This window comes from Schistocerca americana, chromosome 10, assembly GCF_021461395.2.
Source record: "Schistocerca americana isolate TAMUIC-IGC-003095 chromosome 10, iqSchAmer2.1, whole genome shotgun sequence".
In the NCBI taxonomy this organism is placed as follows: domain Eukaryota; kingdom Metazoa; phylum Arthropoda; class Insecta; order Orthoptera; family Acrididae; genus Schistocerca; species Schistocerca americana.
The window spans coordinates 164,170,655-164,189,993 of NC_060128.1; the positions used below are offsets into that span (position 1 = coordinate 164,170,655).

At 45.5% G+C, this 19,339-nt stretch overlaps 1 protein-coding gene and 1 non-coding gene across 2 annotated transcripts in view; both read left to right on the forward strand.

Annotated features, from left to right (window-relative positions):
- LOC124552628 (short neuropeptide F) overlaps positions 1-19,339 on the forward strand; it is a 596,078-nt gene that overhangs the window by 138,023 nt on the left and 438,716 nt on the right. The window lies entirely within an intron of this gene.
- Trnat-ggu lies at positions 4,374-4,445 on the forward strand. Its single transcript has one exon. It is a non-coding gene; the product is annotated as a tRNA-Thr (tRNA).

A 19,339-nucleotide genomic window follows, 5' to 3' on the forward strand; every position in this document is an offset into this window, starting at 1 on the left:
CTAGGAGGATCTTTAGCGTACTTGGTACAGAAATTACACTGAACTGTTGTCGCTGTCTTCGATACTTCAAACCAAAACACACAACTAGGACGCTCGGGTCGAGTGAAGGCAGAAATCTTTAACGCAACTGCCGCTAGCGCTATTTACTTCGGCACTAGCGAACTACGCGAGACAAAACTTGATACATGAGACCCGAGTTTCTCCTGGCGTATACAATTTTCACTTTGCCTTGAAATGGCGGGGTGTGCTCCCGCCGAAATATTGGCGGTCGCTGTTAATATTACCTGACTGAATTCCCGTAAGCTGTTTGAAAACTTGATATATTTCCCTACAAATTGACACTACAATCACCTCTGTAAATACTATGAATTAATTTGTATGAATTTTCAAAGTGGTGAAGTCCTTATTCAAACATCCTGTACTGTAAGGATTTTGAGTAAGTTTTCTGTAATAGAGTGATTTACAACGAAGGTCTGAGTACATAATTTAAAAATATATGATACTAACTGGTTGAGGTATGTTGAAGTGAAATCCTCTGCCACTATGAAAATGATGCCTCTGCCATCTAGCTGAGGTAAGCAAAAGGCCGTCCTCCAACCGAGGCAGGATTCGAACCAGCGACCGGAGCGGTCGTGCGGTTCCCGACTGTAGCGCCTAGAACCGCTCGGCCACTCCGGCCGGCTATTCAAGACAAAGAGCTTCACAAACTTCAGTAACGCATTAGCCTACCCGTGCCCCTTATGTAAACAGTTATTGGGCTTCGCATTCATTGATACCCTTGGAAGTTTCCACGAGGGATATCTTGCCATATGCTGTCCAGCTGGCGCTTAGATCATTAGAATCTCGAGAAGGCTCGAGGGCGCTGCCCATAATGCTCCAAACGTTCTCAGTTGGGGAGAGATCCGGAGACCTTGCCGGCCAAGGTAGGGTTTGGCAAGTATGGAGACAAGCAGTAGAAACTCTCGCCGTGTGTGGATGGGAATTATCTTGCAGAAATGAAAGCACAGGACGGCTTGCCATGTGGGGCAACAAAATGGGGCGTAGACCATCGTCGACGTACCGTTGTGCTGTAAGGGAGCCGCGAATGACAACCAAACGGGTGCTCCTGAGCAAATAAATGGCACCGCATTCCTGGTTGTCAGAAAATATGGCGGGCGGCAGGCCGGTTGATATCCTGCCGCTCTCTGCGGCATCTCCACATACATCTTTGCTGGTTATTGGGGCACAATTCAAAATGGAATTCATCACTGAAGACAATTCTACCCCAGTAAATGAGATTCGAGGTCGAAGATGTGTCTGGAGATGCCCCATACAACGGTGGGATAACAACCTGACTGTCGACTGCCATGTGGTTCAATAATCAGGAGTGATGGTCTGCGGTGACATTTCTTTTCATAGAAGGACTTTTTTGGTATTGTCATGTGTGGATCTCCTACAGCCCAGAGGTATGTCGACGATATTCTACGCCCTTCTTGGCAATCCACTTTGCGCTCACATTTCAGCAAGATATTGCCCGCCCGCACACGGCGAGGTTCTACTGCTTGTCTTCATGCTTGCCAAACCCTTCCTTTGCCAGAAAGGTCTCTCGATCTCGCCTGAATTGAGAACATTTGAAGCGTTATGGGTAGGGTCCTCCAACCAACTAGGGACATTGACGATCTAGTGCAGCAATCTGGCACGATATCCCTCAGCAGGACATCCAATAATTGGGTTATTGATTTGCTCACTTTGTGAAGCTCTTTTTTATGTAGCTTCAAGTGTATAAGTAGCAAGCTTTTGTCAGTAACCATATTTTGCTGAAAATTTGATTTCCTCAGATTGTCCGCTTTACCCCACTTCCCCTAATAATTGTACTACTACTACTACTACGTGATCAGGCCCAGTGGACAGCACGCATCTACAAGTTTCCTCCTCCACTGTATTCTGTCCATTGCTGCTATCAGCCATCCGTTCACATCTGTTGACACTTGGTTTAAATATTCATGGAGTCCATCCTTCCAACGCTTCTTGGGTCTCCCTGGCGGTCTCTTTCCTGTAGGTGTGAAATCCAGGAGCTTCCGAGGCCATCTGTGATCCTCCATCCGGGCCACATGGCCGGCCCACTGCATTCGTTTGGCTTTGACAGTTCCTGCTATGTTGGGCTGCTGATATAATTCCTCAAGCTCTTGGTTGTATCTGATCCTCCATTCCCCTGTATCTACAGCCAGAACCGGACCGAAGATCTTCCACAGCACTTTTTCTCTCAAAAACCAAGGAGCTTATAGAAATCCTGTTTCCGGATACTCCACGTCTCACAGCCGTATAGAACAACAGGCTGGATCAGGGTTCTGTACATTTGAATCTTAAACTGTCTGGAGAGATATCTGGACCGAAGCAGTTGTGCCAGGCTGTGGTAAGATCGGTTTACTGCTTGTATTCTGGTATTGATCTCTCCTTCACATGACGAGTTCTCAGTGAAAAGTGCCCCTAGGTATTTGAATTCTTGCACTCTCTTGTGTGACTGGTCCCCAACCTGCAGTGATTGTAGATGATCAGCAGTCTGACAATGGCCACGTGTCATAACGAGGTACTCTGTCTTGGCTTCGTTTATGTTTAGCCCAAATTTGCTGGCAGCCCCTAATAATGATAATAATAATAATAATTATAATAGTAATAGGATAGCACCGACGTCACATGCTTAGCCTTCGCTGATGACCTCGCGATCCTATCAGGTGGTGAATAAACAGCAATCCATCAGATTGAAGTCCTCAAAGAATGTGCCTAGAAAGTTGAACTCCAAATGTGGCTACAAAACACATCAAAACACAAACTTTAATCACAAAATGTAGCACAGTGAACAAGGTTAACCAGTTCAAGTACTTAAGAGAAATTATTGAACCTACAGGTACAGAAAGATTAGCACAAAAAACACGGGAAAGCATGTGAGAAAGTTGTGAACATCTAGAATAAGAAAAGCATAAAGATCAACACGGAAGCTCGACACTTCACGACTATTATCAGACCTGAAACACTCTACGCCAGCGAAACTGTAAACCTTAATTACAAAGGAGACCTCGAAAATATCAAAAAGGTTGAAAGAAAAATTATATGAAAAATACTTGGGCCAAAACTCACAGACAAAGGATACCGTCTACAACTACACACAGTCACGGAAAAATATTCCAACATCGAAACCGATCTCGGCAAACGACAATTTAAATTCTATGGACACATCATGAGACTAAATGACATCCGACTACCGCAGAAAATTTTGACGTACTTACAGAAACTGAAAACGACAACAGTATGGATAAAACAGGTCCAGATTGATCTAAAAAATGCCCAAATCTCACCGACAGGCATCGAAGATCGAAACGTCTTCAGAAATGAGGTCTACAGCTGGGAAATTTCATCAGAAGAAAAACCCAAGGTATCGAGAAGAAAGTTGTCAGATGAACGTCGAGCTAAACATAGCGAGATGATGAAACAGTTCTGGATGAACGAGAAATATAACATCCACAGTTCATAAATTGCTTTATGTGATCCTCTAGGGGTCCAAACAATGTAAATAAATAAATAACAGTGATAGTAGCATTGCAGATTTGCAGTTTTACGCTGCCTTACGTCAGCCTCTGCTTTCGCAAAACCCTGTGCGGGCCGTTGAGGGCTTCATTTCCGGCCCTGCAGCCTGTATTTATGATACTCTGCCGGCGGCGCACTTTTCACGGCACCCACCGTGCTGCCACTAAATCAGACGTCGTTTCGGCCGCAGCCGAGAATTGCGTCTTCAGGAAAAACGCCCGGTGGAGCGCGCGGCGTCGCTCATCTGTCGCCGTGACGTCACAACAGTGAGGCGCCTGTCCCCGGGCGTTCGCTGATTCGTCACCGCCAGCCCGGCCTAGAATCGCCGTTAATTCCGCTGCGCGTGGTTCACACAGAATATTCCCATTACGGCGAGTGACGGAAGATTGCTGCCGGAGAATTTGTTTACCGCACGCTCACTGCGCCACGGGCTCTTGGCACCATTTTCCATAATAAGAAGATGTTAATTTTGTATAATCATAAGAAAAGAATGGGAGGACAGGATTAAAAAGTCCGTGTGGCAGGGACACAGACTTTCTTCTCTGAACTAATGAATAAACTGACAGAAATGTTCAGAAATGATATTCTATATGTGGCAACTGTTCTCCCAGGCATATATAATTAAGGTGAGAAGGATGAATTGATCATTTTAGTGCGTAGGCACTCCACGCTCGAACTTTTATGGGAATCGGCGAAATGCCACGAGTAATGAGCATAACGTGGTAGGGGCACCACATTAGCAGCGTGTGGTATAAGTTGAGAATTTGGGTCTGACAGGATGCGTACTAGGGTAGTCCGTGCATGACCACTGTGCCGGGATGGCGCAGTGGTAAGCGCATCTGCCTGGTAAGCAGGAGACCTGGGTTTGAGTCCCAGTCTGTGCACAAATTTTCAACTTTTCCGAATGAGTTGATGAATGCTCACTGGCAGCTAATGTGTCATGAGTGGTATTCTGTTTGTTGTGACTGATCCTAGTAGTTGATTCCAATGAATGAAGAGCGATGGTGTAGTACAACACGGTACAGAAGAAGCAACTGTTACTTCTACATCGACATACATAGTCCTCGAGCCATCATTCAGTCTTTTTCTTTCCCATTACACTCGAAAACGGAGCAAAGGAAATACGACTGCCTCATTTTTTAACTCTGGTCTTCATGACAGTTATTACGTTGGTCGTTGTAGGATCATTCTGCATTGTTATAATTGCCGGTGCTCGTAACTTTCTCGATAGTGTTTCACAAAGAGATTCCAGTTTGAGTTCACGTACTATTTCTATATTACTTGCCTGTTGATCAAACCTACCAGTAACATATCTAGCAGCATGCCTCTGAATTGTTTCTGTGTCTTAATTTAAGCCTGAACACTCTAGCAGTACTCAAGAATACGTTGCATTAGTGTTTTATGTGTAGTCTCTTTTACAGACGAAATACACTCTCCTAAGAAAAAAATGGTTCAAATGGCTCTGAGCGCTATGGGACTTAACATCTAAGGTCATCAGTCCCCTAGAACTTAGAACTACTTAAACCGAACTAACCTAAGGACATCACACAACACCCAGTCATCACGAGGCAGAAAAAATCCCTTACCCCGCCGGGAATCGAACCCGGGAACCCGGGCGCGGGAAGCGAGAACGCTACCGCGCGACCACGAGATGCGGACATACACTGTCCTAAGACTCTCCCATTATAACGATGTCGACCACTCACCCTCCCTAACACCAGCCTTACCCGCTCATTCCATTTCACATCGCTGTGCAACGTTGGACCCAGATATCCAATCGGCGTGACTTGTCAAGCAACACTCCACTAATCCTGTAGAACAGTTTAGACGTGAAAGTCTTTAATTTTAGCGTTTGGTAGTGCCTTGCATCAAGTGTGGCACGATAATCGTCAGTGGACGTCACTGGTTTAATTTCATGTAAAAACAGGCATTTTGCTCTCGTTCCAGTCCCTCCTGCATGGGCCCAGGTCCACTCAGCTCACTATAAAATGAGTATCGGGTTTTTTCTCTGGGGTTAAAAGGTGACCTCACGGATTGCCATCCGTCCACTCCTAGTGTCCCGACCAAGTATGACTGTTGTCGAGATAACACTGTAGTCTACCTATATCAATACCCCACTTACGGGCTTGCCACAGATTTCGTATACACCACCGGTCAAAAGCTTTCGACCACCCACGAAAAAAGCTACATACTTTATTTCAGTCTACTCACACATCGTACAAACTAAACAGATCAAGAAAATAGGAGTCTTCTCTCTCTGTCACTAGGTAAAATACAATATGGTTCAGATTTTAGCCTCTTCAATGGATCTGCGCTTTGCCGTGATTACAGATACATAAACTCCTGGCATTCTGGAGATAATATTTTGTAATGATTTTGCAGATCCTACACTCCAACACGTCTGTAAAGTATTCCAAAAATCTTGAACAATAGACAAGCTTAATTTTCCGACCTCCCTGTCAAGATATAGATAAATGTAAATTAATGCAAATGAATAGGAAAAAGAATCCTGTAATGTTTGAATACTCCATTAGTAGTGTAGCGCTTGACACAGTCACGTCGATTAAATATTTGGGCGTAACATTGCAGAGCGATAAGAAGTGGGACAAGCATGTAATGACAGTTGTGGGGGAGGCGGATAGTCGTCTTCGGTTCATTGATAGAATTTTTTGAAGATGTGGTTCATCTGTAAAGGAGACGGCTTGACCGCTTATAAAACACTAATACGACCTCTTCTTGAGTGTTGCTTGAGCGTTTAGGATCCCTATCAGGTCGGGTTGAGGGAGGACATAGAAGCAATTCAGAGGGGGGCTGCTAGATTTGTTACTGGTAGGTTTGATCATCACGCGAGTGTTTCAGAAATGCTTCAGGAACTCGGGTGGGAGTCTCTAGAGGAAAGGAGGCGTTCTTTTCGTGAATCGTTACTGAGGAAATTTAGAGAACCATCATTTGAGGCTGACTGCAGTACAATTTTACTGCCGCCAACTTACATTTCGCGGAAATATTATTTATAGGCAAGATGGGGTGACGTCACATGTAGATTGTCATGTGTTAGACCTGCTCCGAGATACCTCCGGCAACGACCACTTCATCTCGACATTTTCAACATGTTTGGCCTTCCACATCCTCTGATCTAAATCCATGCGAATTGTGGCAGTGTGGATATCTGAAAGATCGTGTTTATCAAGCATGTATCTGGACTCTTCCTGATGTGAAGGACAGCATACGATGAGACATCGCTCCGATTACACTGGATGTCCTGTGAGCAGTTTTCGACCATGCCATGTTATGGATGTGGTATGTTTCTGAATCTGGAGACTGTAATGAACACTTGTCGTAACCATATCCTAATAAACGTGCCACTATCATGTTTGGTAGATCTTCCCCTCTTCCTGCACCCACCCACACCACATTCTGACTGCTTCACCCGCGATATTTTCACCTGGTGGCGGGAAGTGGAACTACAAGGTGCATTCAAGTTCTAAGGCCTCCGATTTTTTTCTCCGGACTGGAAAGAAATAGAAACATGTGCATTGTTTTAAAATGAGGCAGCGTTCATTGTCAATACGTCCCAGAGATGGCAGCACCGTACGGCAGATGGAATTTTACCGCCAGTGGCGAGAATGAGAACTGTTTTAAATACCTAAAATGGCGACGGTTTCCTTACTTGAACAGCGTGCAATCATTCGTTTTCTGAATTTGCGTGGTGTGAAACCAATTGAAATTCATCGACTGTTGAAGGAGACATGTGGTGATGGAGTTATGGATGTGTCGAAAGTGCGTTCGTGGGTGCGACAGTTTAATGAAGGCAGAACATCGTGTGACAACAAACCAAAACAACCTCGGGCTCGCACAAGCCGGTCTGACGACATGATCGAGAAAGTGGAGAGAATTGTTTTGGGGGATCGCCGAATGACTGTTGATCAGATCGCCTCCAGAGTTGGCATTTCTGTAAGTTCTGTGCACACAATCCTGCATGACGACCTGAAAATGCGAAAAGTGTCATTCAGGTGGGTGCCACGAATGCTGACGGACGACCACATGGCTGCCCGTGTGGCATGTTGCCAAGCAATGTTGACGCGCAACGACAGCATGAATGGGACTTTCTTTTCGTCGGTTGTGACGATGGATGAGACGTGGATGCCACTTTTCAATCCAGAAACAAAACGCCAGTCAGCTCAATGGAAGCACACAGATTCACCGCCACCAAAAAAATTTCGGGTAACCGCCAGTGCTGAAAAAATGATGGTGTCCATGTTCTGGGGCAGCGAAGGCGTAATCCTTACACATTGCGTTCCAAAGGGCACTACGGTAACAGGTGCATCCTACGAAAATGTTTTGAAGAACAAATTCCTTCCTGCACTGCAACAAAAACGTCTGGAAAGGGCTGCGCGTGTGCTGTTTCACCAAGACAACGCACCCGCACATCGAGCTAACGTTACGCAACAGTTTCTTCGTGATAACAACTCACCTGACCTGGCTCCTAGTGACTTTCGGTTTTTTCCAACAATGAAAGACACTCTCCGTGGCCGCACATTCACCAGCCGTGCTGCTATTGCCTCAGCGATTTTCCAGTGGTCAAAACAGACTCCTAAAGAAGCCTTCGCCGCTGCCATGGAATCATGGTGTCAGCGTTGTGAAAAATGTGTACGTCTGCAGGGCGATTACGTCGAGAAGTAACGCCAGTTTCATCGATTTCGGGTGAGTAGTTAATTAGAACTTGAATGCACCTCGTATGTGCAGCATGTTCTACGAGCGCTCTGGTTAATGAACATACCCTGCGCCCTGCGATGTATACAAACGACACTGCAGTTTATTTATAACCACACTGAACAATGCTGGTGGCAGCACAAGCACTTCATAGCGCACATTTTTGAACGTGAGGTTCCACAGGAGAGCATTGTATCAGATCGCATGCTGACCCAACGACATCGTCAACTATGACTGCAGTGGGCACGGGACCATAGAGTTTGCACTTTGGGTCAATGAAAACGTGTCGCCTGATCTAATGATCCTCATCTCTTTTTTGATGGTTGTGTCCAGATACGCCACCATCCAGGTGAATGGCTCCTTGGAACATGCACCGTACGAAAGATACAGACCACTGGAGGTAGTATTGCACTGTGAGGAACATTTCTCTGCGTTTCCATGGAGCTTGCAGCAGTCGAAAGCACCGTGACAAGCTTCGAGCTATGCCAACATTATGCGGTGCACCTGCATACCTTCACACTTACGGCCTCCCTGACAACGATGGCATCTTCTAGCAGGGTAATTGACTGTCTCAGCTGCAGAATCGTGCTACATCGTGAGCAGCATGACGGTGAACTCCAACTGATGTCTTGGCCACTGATGGAACACTATGAGACGCTGTCTGTTGCTAGCTCTGGTCCCACAAACCACCAGTATGCAATTTACAGGACTTGTGTACCCATGCGTAGACATCTGAATCCACATACCTCCGAAAACCTAACAAGGGCTTGTCGAATCCTTTCCAGTTAGAGTCGTTGTTGTATTGTAATTCAAAGGTAGACAACCAACCTATTATTAAAAAGGTGGTCTTAATATTTGTTGAGACATGGCGTCTGAGACCAAATGTTTCTAAAACCGAAGTAAGCCTGTTCCACCTCTCTAATCGCCTTTCATCACCAAAGATCAGTCCACAGTTCGGCCCTCTTGGCACAGTCAGATACAACGAAAGCCCAAAATTTCTGGGAATCACTCTGGACAGAACTTCAACATACAAAAAACCGCCTTTCCAACTTGGCCAAGAAGATACAAACAGTAGTGAACCTTGTGAGAAAGCTGGCAGGAAGTACATAGGGAGCAACCACATCAGTCCTCCGAGGAGCATCCCTTCCACTGGTATACTCTACAGCAGAATACTGTGCACCAATTTGGCTCCGAAGGGCCCACGTAGTGAAAGTAGACGTCCAACTCAGTCATGAGAGTAATTAGAGGTACAGTCCGGTCTACACCCACTTGTTGGCTACCAGTCCTTTCAAGCAGCTGTCCACCAGACCTCCGTCGAAAGGCTGCTCTTTACAACCTCTGTCGGCAAGTTTCTGAAAACAACTCGACCCCTCTTCATGACGATTTGCTATCACTCCCCAGGAAAACGCCTCAAATGTAGAAGACCAGCGTATGAAATGGGAGTCCAAATGCTATCCACAGGATTCGACCAGGACGCAGAGTGGAAACAAGATCCCGAAACCACGAACTTGTAGACAATCCAACAGTTCCAGTTCCAGGCTTCCACCAACCGAGGGAGGTGTGGGTGCAGTTAAAAAGATATCGGACTGAAGAGGGTAGGTGCAAATACAACATGCACAAGTGGGGCTTTTCAAGTGATAGTGTGTGTGATGTGGTGACACCCAAACCATGAGCCACATTGTGAATGAATGTCCAATCAGACGCTTTCCTGGTGGCACTGAGAAGCTCCATCAAGCATCCCACGATTCACTCCGCTGGATCGTGTCCATCAACATCCGAGTGTAGTCTGAGCAGTTTCAAAACTTGTGTACTGTATATAATTTCACATGTTCATTTTTATATATATTTCTTTGTTTTACTAAATGTGTATTACCGTAATTGATGCATACGATAATAATAATAATAATATTTGTTTCCTCAGTTTCGATTCTAATTTTCTAGAAACTTTTGTAGTTTCGAGACTCTTACTTTTCTTGCCTGTTATTGGCTCATGTATAAGTTTAAACAATTATACTGAAATGCTTTTTTTTTTACTGGGTGGGGGTTTCACGCCCATAATCTTCTCCTTTTACCGTACCTGGATGAAGGTACTGCCTGCAGAAGTGCAGCTTTAGCGTATGGTCAGCTGCTTGTGGTCTGGAACACCCTCTGACGCCTCTGCCGCTTTACGACCTGAAGTGGAGGCGGAACGCCTCGTTAGCTGCTTGTTACTGCTAACTGCCGGCCGAATATCGGCTGCGACTGACTTCTAGCGCTGCCGCGCACAATAAAACCTCCCTGGAGATAGCCGTATAGGTAGGGACACTATTTCTGGAACTGGACCGTCACTCCGCCTCTTCGCCCGAATCTCCAGCTACGTCTGCAAATGCAGCACACCGTACGGTGTGTGGCAGAGGGTTGTTGTTGTTGTTGTGGTCTTCAGTCCTCAGACTGGTTTGATGCAGCTCTCCATGCTACTCTATCCTGTGCAAGCTTCTTCATCTCCCAGTACCTACCGCAATCTACGTCCTTCTGAATCTGCTTAGTGTATTCATCTCTTGGTCACCCTCTACGATTTTTACCTTCCACGCTGCCCTCCAATACTAAATTGGTGATCCCTTGATGCCTCAGAACATGTCCTACCAACCGATCCCGTCTTCTGGTCAAGTTGTGCCACAAACTTCTCTTCTCCCCAATCCTATTCAATACTTCCTCATTAGTTATGTGATCTACCCATCTAATCTTCAGCGTTCTTCTGTAGCACCACATTTCGAATGCTTCTATTCTCTTCTTGTCCAAACTATTTATCGTCCATGTTTCACTTCCATACATGGCTACACTCCATACAAGTGCTTTCAGAAATGACTTCCTGACACATAAATCTATACTCGATGTTAACAAATTTCTCTTCTTCAGAAAAGCTTTCCTTGCCATTGCCAGTCTACATTTTATATCCTCTCTACTTCGACCATCATCAGTTATTTTGCTCCCCAAATAGCAAAACTCCTTTACTACTTTAAGTGTCTCATTTCCTAATCTAATTCCCTCAGCATCACCCGACTTAATTCGACTACATTCCATTATCTTCGTTTTGCTTTTGTTGGTGTTCATCTTATATCCTCCTTTCAAGACACTGTCCATTCCATTCATCTGCTCTTCCAAGTCCTTTGCTGTCTCTGACAGAATCACAATGTCATCAGCGAACCTCAAAGTTTTTATTTCTTCTCCATGGATTTTAATACCTACTCCGAATTTTTCTTTAGTTTCCTTTACTGCTTGCTCAATATACAGATTGAACAACATCTTGGATAGGCTACAACCCTGCCTTACTCCCTTCCCAACCACTGCTTCCCTTTCATACCCCTCGACTCTTATAACTGCCATCTGGTTTCTGTACAAATTGTAAATAGCCTGCCACTCCCTGTATTTTACCCCTGCCACCTTTAGAATTTGAAAGAGAGTATTCCAGTCAACATTGTCAAAAGCTTTCTCTAAGTCTACAAATGCTAGAAACGTAGGTTTGCCTTTCCTTAATCTTTCTTCTAAGATAAGTCGTAAGGTCAGTATTGCCTCACGTGTTCCATTGTTTCTACGGAATCCAAACTGATCTTCCCCGAGGTTGGCTTCTACTAGTTTTTCCATTCGTCTGTAAAGAATTCGTGTTAGTATTTTGCAGCTGTGACTTATTAAACTGATAGTTCGGTAATTTTCACATCTATCAACACCTGCTTTCTTTGGGATTGGAATTATTATATTCTTCTTGAAGTCTGGGGTATTTCGCCTGTTTCATACATCTTGCTCACCAGATGGTAGAGTTTTGTCAGGACTGGCTCTCCCAAGGCCGTCAGTAGTTCCAATGGAATGTTGTCTACTCCGGGGGCCTTGTTTCGACTCAGGTCTTTCAGTGCTCTGTCAAATGATTCAATAGCGGCATTTCTTCCACACACCCCTCCCCCACGCCTCCCCCTCACTTATCCCCTTCCTACAAATTAACTGACATGTCGAAGAACACTCTTCAGCACTGGACCCATACTTAGCTGCTATTTCTCGCCGATATCCTGACCAGCAGATTGTTCGATACAAAATTATAAATTTGTGGTAAGATCTTACGGGACCAAACTGCTTAGGTCATCGGTCCCTAAGCTTACACACTACTTAATCTAACTTAAATTAACTTACGCTATGGACAACACACACACCCATGACCGACGGAGGACTCGTACCTCCGACAAAGGGAGCCGCGCAGAACGTGACAAGACGCCCTAGACCGCGCGGCTTGTTCGAAGTGACTGGAAAGAAGCGTAGTGGTTCTCACGTGTAAGGGGGGTAAAATAATGGATTGAAAAACCTGCAGACCAATACCCTTATCGTCGGTTAGCTGGAGGATTCTTAATTATACCCTACCCTACCGATCAAAAGTTTTCTATCACCTATCACAACTATAAACTTGTTGTTCAAAAGTCATTTCGTTTAGGATATTCTATCATAGCCATTTCCTGATAAAAAAAGACAAGTTTAAACATATAAAGACTAAGCGTCTCTGTTGTGTATTTGACCAGTTTTCGCACAAAGGGCACTGATGAGTATCCACAACAATACTGCTGTGGTGTCACCTACGTCGGTTCCATTGGAACTGGCCTCTTTCCTTCAGATGTCCGTGTAGCAAGCAGTTCGCATTAATTTACAGTGCACTGTGAGATCTAGCAGTGTGTTTGTGTACCTTAACTTGATACAATATTACACTGAAGCGCTGAAGGAGCTGCTATAGGCATGAATATTCAAATATATATGTAAACAGGCAGAATACGGCTCTGCGGTCTGCAACGCCTATATCAGACAACAAGTGTCTGGCGCAGGTGTTAGTTCGGTTACTGCTGTTACAATGGCAGGTTGTCAAGAGTTAAGTGAATTTGGAAGTGGTGTTATAGTCGGCGCAGAAGTGATGTGACGCAGTATCTCCGAGGTAGCGATCAAGTGGGGATTTTTCCGTGCGACCATTTCATGAGTGTACCGTGAACATCAGGACTCCGGTAAAACATCAAACCTCCGATACCGCTGCGTTCGGAAAAAGATCCTGCAAGAACGGGACCAGCGACGACTGAAGAGAATCGTTCAACGTGACAGAAGTGCAACTCTTCCGCAAATTCCTGCAGATGTCAGTGCTGGGTCATCAACAACTGTCAACGTGCGAGCCATTCAACGAAACCCTTTATGGCTGCACGACACAAAGCTTTACGCCTCCCCTGCGTCCGCAAAGGTGGAATCACGTGTTGCACAAGGAGGTCCTTATAATGTGAAGATGTCGCCGTACACCTAACAGGTTCGTGAGATGTCACCTTCTCGATTAAAAACGGACCGATACTGAAGGAATTTCTGAAACCGCGCAACACAGTCACATAAGCTGAGAGCTGTGGATGTTCCTGCAAAACATGTGATGGAGCAGAACTCCATATGTGACCGTTCTGTGCATTCGCGACACCGTGTGGAGCAAAATGCGCTTTCTCCGTCCAACAAATATTCCCCAGCCACGTGTCATCCATTTCCTAGGGTGCCAAAAGATGATTGGTAAAGTCACGGCATTGTAGAGTACTTTGGCGCTTCATTTGGAACACATTTTGAATCCTGTAGGGATATTGTTGTTGTTGTTGTTGTTGGCAATGATGATTATGATGATGATCATGACGTTGTGGTCTTCTGTCCGAAGACTGGTTTGATGCACCTCTCTGTGCTACTCTATTCAGTGCAAGCCTATTTATCTCCAAGTAACTACTGCAACCTTCATTCTTCTAAATCTGTTTACTGTATTCATCTCTTGGTCTCCCTCTACTATTTTTCTCCCCACACGCTAGCCTCCAGTCCTAAATTGGTGATCCTTTGACGTATCAGAATGTGTACTATCAACCAATCCCTTCTTTTAGTCAAGTTGTGCCACAAATTTCTTTTCTCCCCAGTTCTACTCAGTACCTTCTCATTGGTTACGTGATCTACTCGTCTAACCTTCAGCATTCTTCTGTAGTACCACATTTTGAAAGCTTCTATTCTCTTTTTCGCTTTTTGAACATGCAGCTCCGCAGCAGACTGCTCCTGCGTGTTCACATGTTGACCCAACGACACCTTCAATTACGATTGCTGTGCGCACGCGACAACTGGTATTCGACCATCGATCAATAGTAACGTGTCGGTTCTTCGGGTGAATGTCATTTTTGTTACACTAAGCCGATGGTCAACAAATGCCGCCATAGAGGTGAACGGCGGCTCGAAACTTGCAGCGTGCCACGGACGCAGGCTGGTGGGAGCAGTCTTATGCTATGGAAGACCACCTCCTGCGGTTGCATGGGACCTCCGGTAGTAAGCGAAGAGCCACTGACAGCTGCAAACCACCTGCATCCCCGAGGACGATATCTTCTTTCAGCTGTATAATTGTCCGTGTCTCGGAGCCAGAACCGTGCTACAGTGCCACATACCTCCACAAACGCCGGCCGCGGTGGCCGTGCGGTTCTAGGCGCTGCAGTCCGGAACCGCGGGACTGCTACGGTCGCAGGTTCTAATCCTGCCTCGGGCATGGATGTGTGTGATGTCCTTGGGTTGGTTGGGTTTAAATAGTTCTAAGTTATAGGGGACTGATGACCTAAGATGTTAAGTCCCATAGTGCTCAGAGCCATTTGAACCTCCACAAACCTACCAACAGGTTGTCGGGTCCCCGATACGCAGAATCAGTGAGGCATTTCGTTCCAAATACCGTTAAACAAGCAGGTGGTCCTAATGTTCTGGCCCCTCAGTGTAAGTGCATTAACATGTGTCAGATACATTAAATATATGTGGTACGTGCGTCTGCGAGCAAAGCTACGGATAGAAAACTGCTCCTATACTCCTAAATCAATTTCATCGAAACTTGGTAGACATATAATTTATTATCTGCGAAGAATTACTGATGGAAATAGAGACGAGGGAGGTCGAACTGGATAAGAAAAGGGAGAGGATGGATGCAGAGGAGCAGACTCTGACATCCGGCGCCGCGGTATTTGTTCATAGATGACCGCCTAGCACACAGCGGGCCAGCCCAGAGCTCAGACGTAAGCCTCGATATCCAGCTCCCTTTGTTCTTTCTTTTTTTAGTCATCAGTCTTCTGAATGGTTTGATGCGGCCCGCCACGAATTCCTCTTCTGTGCCAACCTTTTTATCTTAGAATAGCACTTGCAACCTACATCCTCAATTATTTGCTATATGTATTCCAGCCTCTGCCTTCCTGTACAGTTTTTGCCCTATTCAGCTCCATCTAGTACCATAGAAGTCATTCCCTAGTGATATCTTAACAGATGTCCTATCATCCTTTCCTTTCTCCTTGTCAGTGTTTTCTACATATTCGTTCTGTATCCGATTCTTCGCAAAACCTCCACATTCCTTACCCCATCAGTCCACCTAATTTTCGACATTCGGCTGTAGCGCCACATCTCAAATGCTTTGATTCTTTCCTGTTCCGGTTTTCCCACTGCCCATGTTTCACCACATAAAACGCTGTGCTGCAAAGGTACATTCTCAGAAATTTCTTCCTCAAATTAAAGCCTATCTGACTCTTGGCCAGGAATGCCCTTTTTTCCAGTGCTAGTCTGCTTTTGATGTCCTCCTTGTTCCGTCCGTCACTGATAATTTTGCTGCCTAGGTAGTCGAATTCCTTAACTTCGTCTGCTTCGTAACCATCAATTCTGATGTTAAGTTTCTCGCTGTTCTCATTTCTACCCATTACTTTTGTCTTTCTTCGATTTACTCTCAATCCATATTCTGTGTTCATTAGAGTGTTCATTCCATTCAGCAGGTCATGTAAATCTTCACTTTCACTCACGACAGCAATGTCACCAGCGCATCGTATCAGTGATATCCTTTCACCTTGAATTTTAATTCCAGTCCTGAATTCTTCTTTTATTTCCATCATTTCTTCTTCGATGTACAGATTGAACACTAGGGGCGAAAGACTACATCCCTGTCTTACACCATTTTTAATCTGAGCACTTTGTTCTTGGTCGTGCACTCCTATTACTCCCTCTTGGCTGTTGTATACTCTCTACATTACTTGTACACTTCTCTCCCTATAGCTTACCCCTATTTTCCTCAAAATTTCGAACATCTTGCACCATTTTACATTGTCGAATGCCTTTTCCAGGTCGACAAATTCTATGAACGTGTCTTGATTTTTCTTTAGTCTTGCTTCCATTATCAGCCACAACGTCAGAAAGGCCTTTCTGGTGCCTTTACCTTCCCTAATGCCAAACAGGTGGTCATCTAGCACAACCTCAATTTTCTTTTCCATTCTTGTGCACATTATTCTTTTCAGTAACTAGGATGCATGAGCTGTTAAGCTGATTGTGCCATAATTCTCGCACTTGTCAGCTCTTGCAGTCTTCTCAGTAGAGTGGATTTTTATATAGCAGAGAGAGGAAGGGTCTGACAGACAGACTGGGGAGGAACAACTGGACAGAAAATGGAGGACGGAGGACGTGGACAGAGAGTGGGGCATGGTGTTGGTTGACACAGGGGAAGGGGAGAGGCAGATGAACAGGGAGGAGGGCTGAGGAGATTGACAGAGAGATGGGTGGTAAGAAGAATTGGAATAAATATGTGCATACCCAGGCGAAATGTAGGAACACGAGAGGCAATATTGTATCCACAACTTAGAAGGTAGGTTATGGGAAGGCAACCTACGTTTATATCATTTTAACATATATACTTAGAAAAAGCTTTGACCAGCCAGTTAGCCGGCCGGAGTGGCCGAGCGGTTCTAGGCGCTACAGTCTGGAACCGCGCGACCGCTACGGTCGCAGGTTCGAATCCTGCCTCGCGCATGGATGTGTGTAATGTCCTTAGGTTAGTTAGGTTTGTTCTAAGTTCTAGGGGACTAATGACCACAGCAGTTAAGTCCCATAGTGCTCAGAGCCATTTGAACCATTTGACCAGCCAGTTTAGCCGAGAGCCCAAATCGCTGCTTCCTGGACTCGGGTAGGCGCGCTGGCTGGATTAGCGATGAGGGCTGGTGTGCCAGCCAACCTGTATGTGGGTTTTAGGCTGTTTTCCACATCCCCCTATGTGAATACCAGGCTGGTCCCCACGTCCCACCTCAGTTACACGACACGCAGACATTTGAAACACGTTCGCACTATTTCATGGTTTACATTAGGCGCAGACAGATGGTGTGCACTGATTCCGTCCTGGGGGGTACGGGGTGGCGGCAGGAAGGGCATCCGGCCACCCCTTCCTAGTAACCTTGCCAATCCGATTGTAAGCACGCCGACCCTGCGAAAACTGCGGAAGCGAAAGAAGAAACTTAGAAAAAGCTTTTGACGGCGTCGACTGAAATACTCGAAATTCTGAGAGCAGCAGGAGTAAAACACAGGAAGCGAAAGGCTATATTTGTACAGAAACCAGACGGCAGTTGTAAGAGTCGTGGGGCACAAAAGGGAAGCAGTAGTTGAGAAGGGAGTGAGATAGGGTTCTAGCCTGTCCCTGATGTTATTCAATCAATATACTCAGCAAGGCGTAAAGGAAACAAAAGAAAAAGTTGGAGTAGGAATTAAAATCCAGGGAGACGAAGCAAATAGCCTGAAGTTTGTCAATGACATTGTAATTCTCTCAGCCGCGGTGGACGAGCGGTTCTAGGCGCTTCAGTCCGGGACAGCGCGACTGCTACGGTCGCAGGTCCGAATCCTTCCTCGGACATGGATGTTTGTGATGTCCTTAGGTTAGTTAGGTTTAAGTAGTTCTAAGTTGTCAGGGACTGATGACGTCAGATGGCTCAGAGCCATTTGAACCATTTTTGTAACTCTCTCAGAGACTGAAAGGACTTGGAAGAGCAGTTGAACGGAATTGTCAAGATCGCGAATGGAGGATATAAGATGACATGAACCAAAGGAAAATAAGGGTAATGGAATGTGGTCGAATAAAAAATTAGGTGAAGCTCAAGATATTAGACTATAAAATGAGACAAAGTAGTTGATGATTTTTGCTATTTTTGCAGCAAAATAACTGATGATGGCCGAAGTAGGGAGGATATTAAATCTGGACTGGGAATGGCAAGAGAAGAGTTTCTGAAGAAAAGAAATTTGTTAACATGGAGTATAGATTTAAGTGTCAGGAAAGTAAGTATATGTATGGAGTGTAGCCACGTACTGAAGCAGGACATGGAGGATAAACAGCTTGGATGAAAAGAGAATAGAAGCTTTCGAAATGTGGTTCTGTAGAAGAACGCTGAACTAATGAGAAAGTACTGAATACAATTGGGAAGACAAAAAATTTGTGGCACAACTTGAGCAAAAGAAGGGATTGGTTGGTAGGACACATTATGAGACATCGAGGTATCATAAACTTAGTACTGTAGGGTAGTGTGGAGGGTAAAAATCGTAGAGGGAGGAGAGGATACGAATACCTTAACCGGATTCAGAAAGGTTGCAGTAGTTATTCGGAGATGAGGAGGCTCGCTCAGGATCGAGCATTGCATGAAACAAATCTTCGGACTGAAGACCACAACAACACCCGGGCGACTTTGGGTACTCAGTAATCCTAATAAACATAGGAGAACTGGTTACGGAAAGTGACAGCTTGGGCCTTTGGTGCCGTCTAGATGTAGCACAGCGACATTCCATTGCATTCTGTGACTTTACGTTGCCGTCAAGCGCGAATCGTCCGGTACAGGTCCCAGCGTCTTGTTTTGGAGGACGCAGTGGAGTATAGAGGAGTGGCAGAGTGAGCCGTCTCCCCTGGGAGCGGTCAGCCGTGACAAGTGGCAGGCGTGGTGCAGGGAGGGAGGGAGGGTGCTTGTAGCGGCGGAGCCACCTGTTGCTTCAGCCCTGGCCGTCAGCTGCCAGCCATCCCGTGATGTCACGTATTTTCGCCAGAGGCGTCCGCTTTCAGTAGTTAGGGTTGCCAGGTTATCCCGCATTTTACTGTCTTGTATACAAGTCCCATTTGACTTCTCATCGACCAGGCGGAGAATGCGTAACTGCCGGTTCCTGGCTACTGACGTAAGGCCGGTATTACACTATTAAATTTCTTTGTCAAATATATTTGTCAAAAATCTCTGTCAAAGATATTTGATGGTCT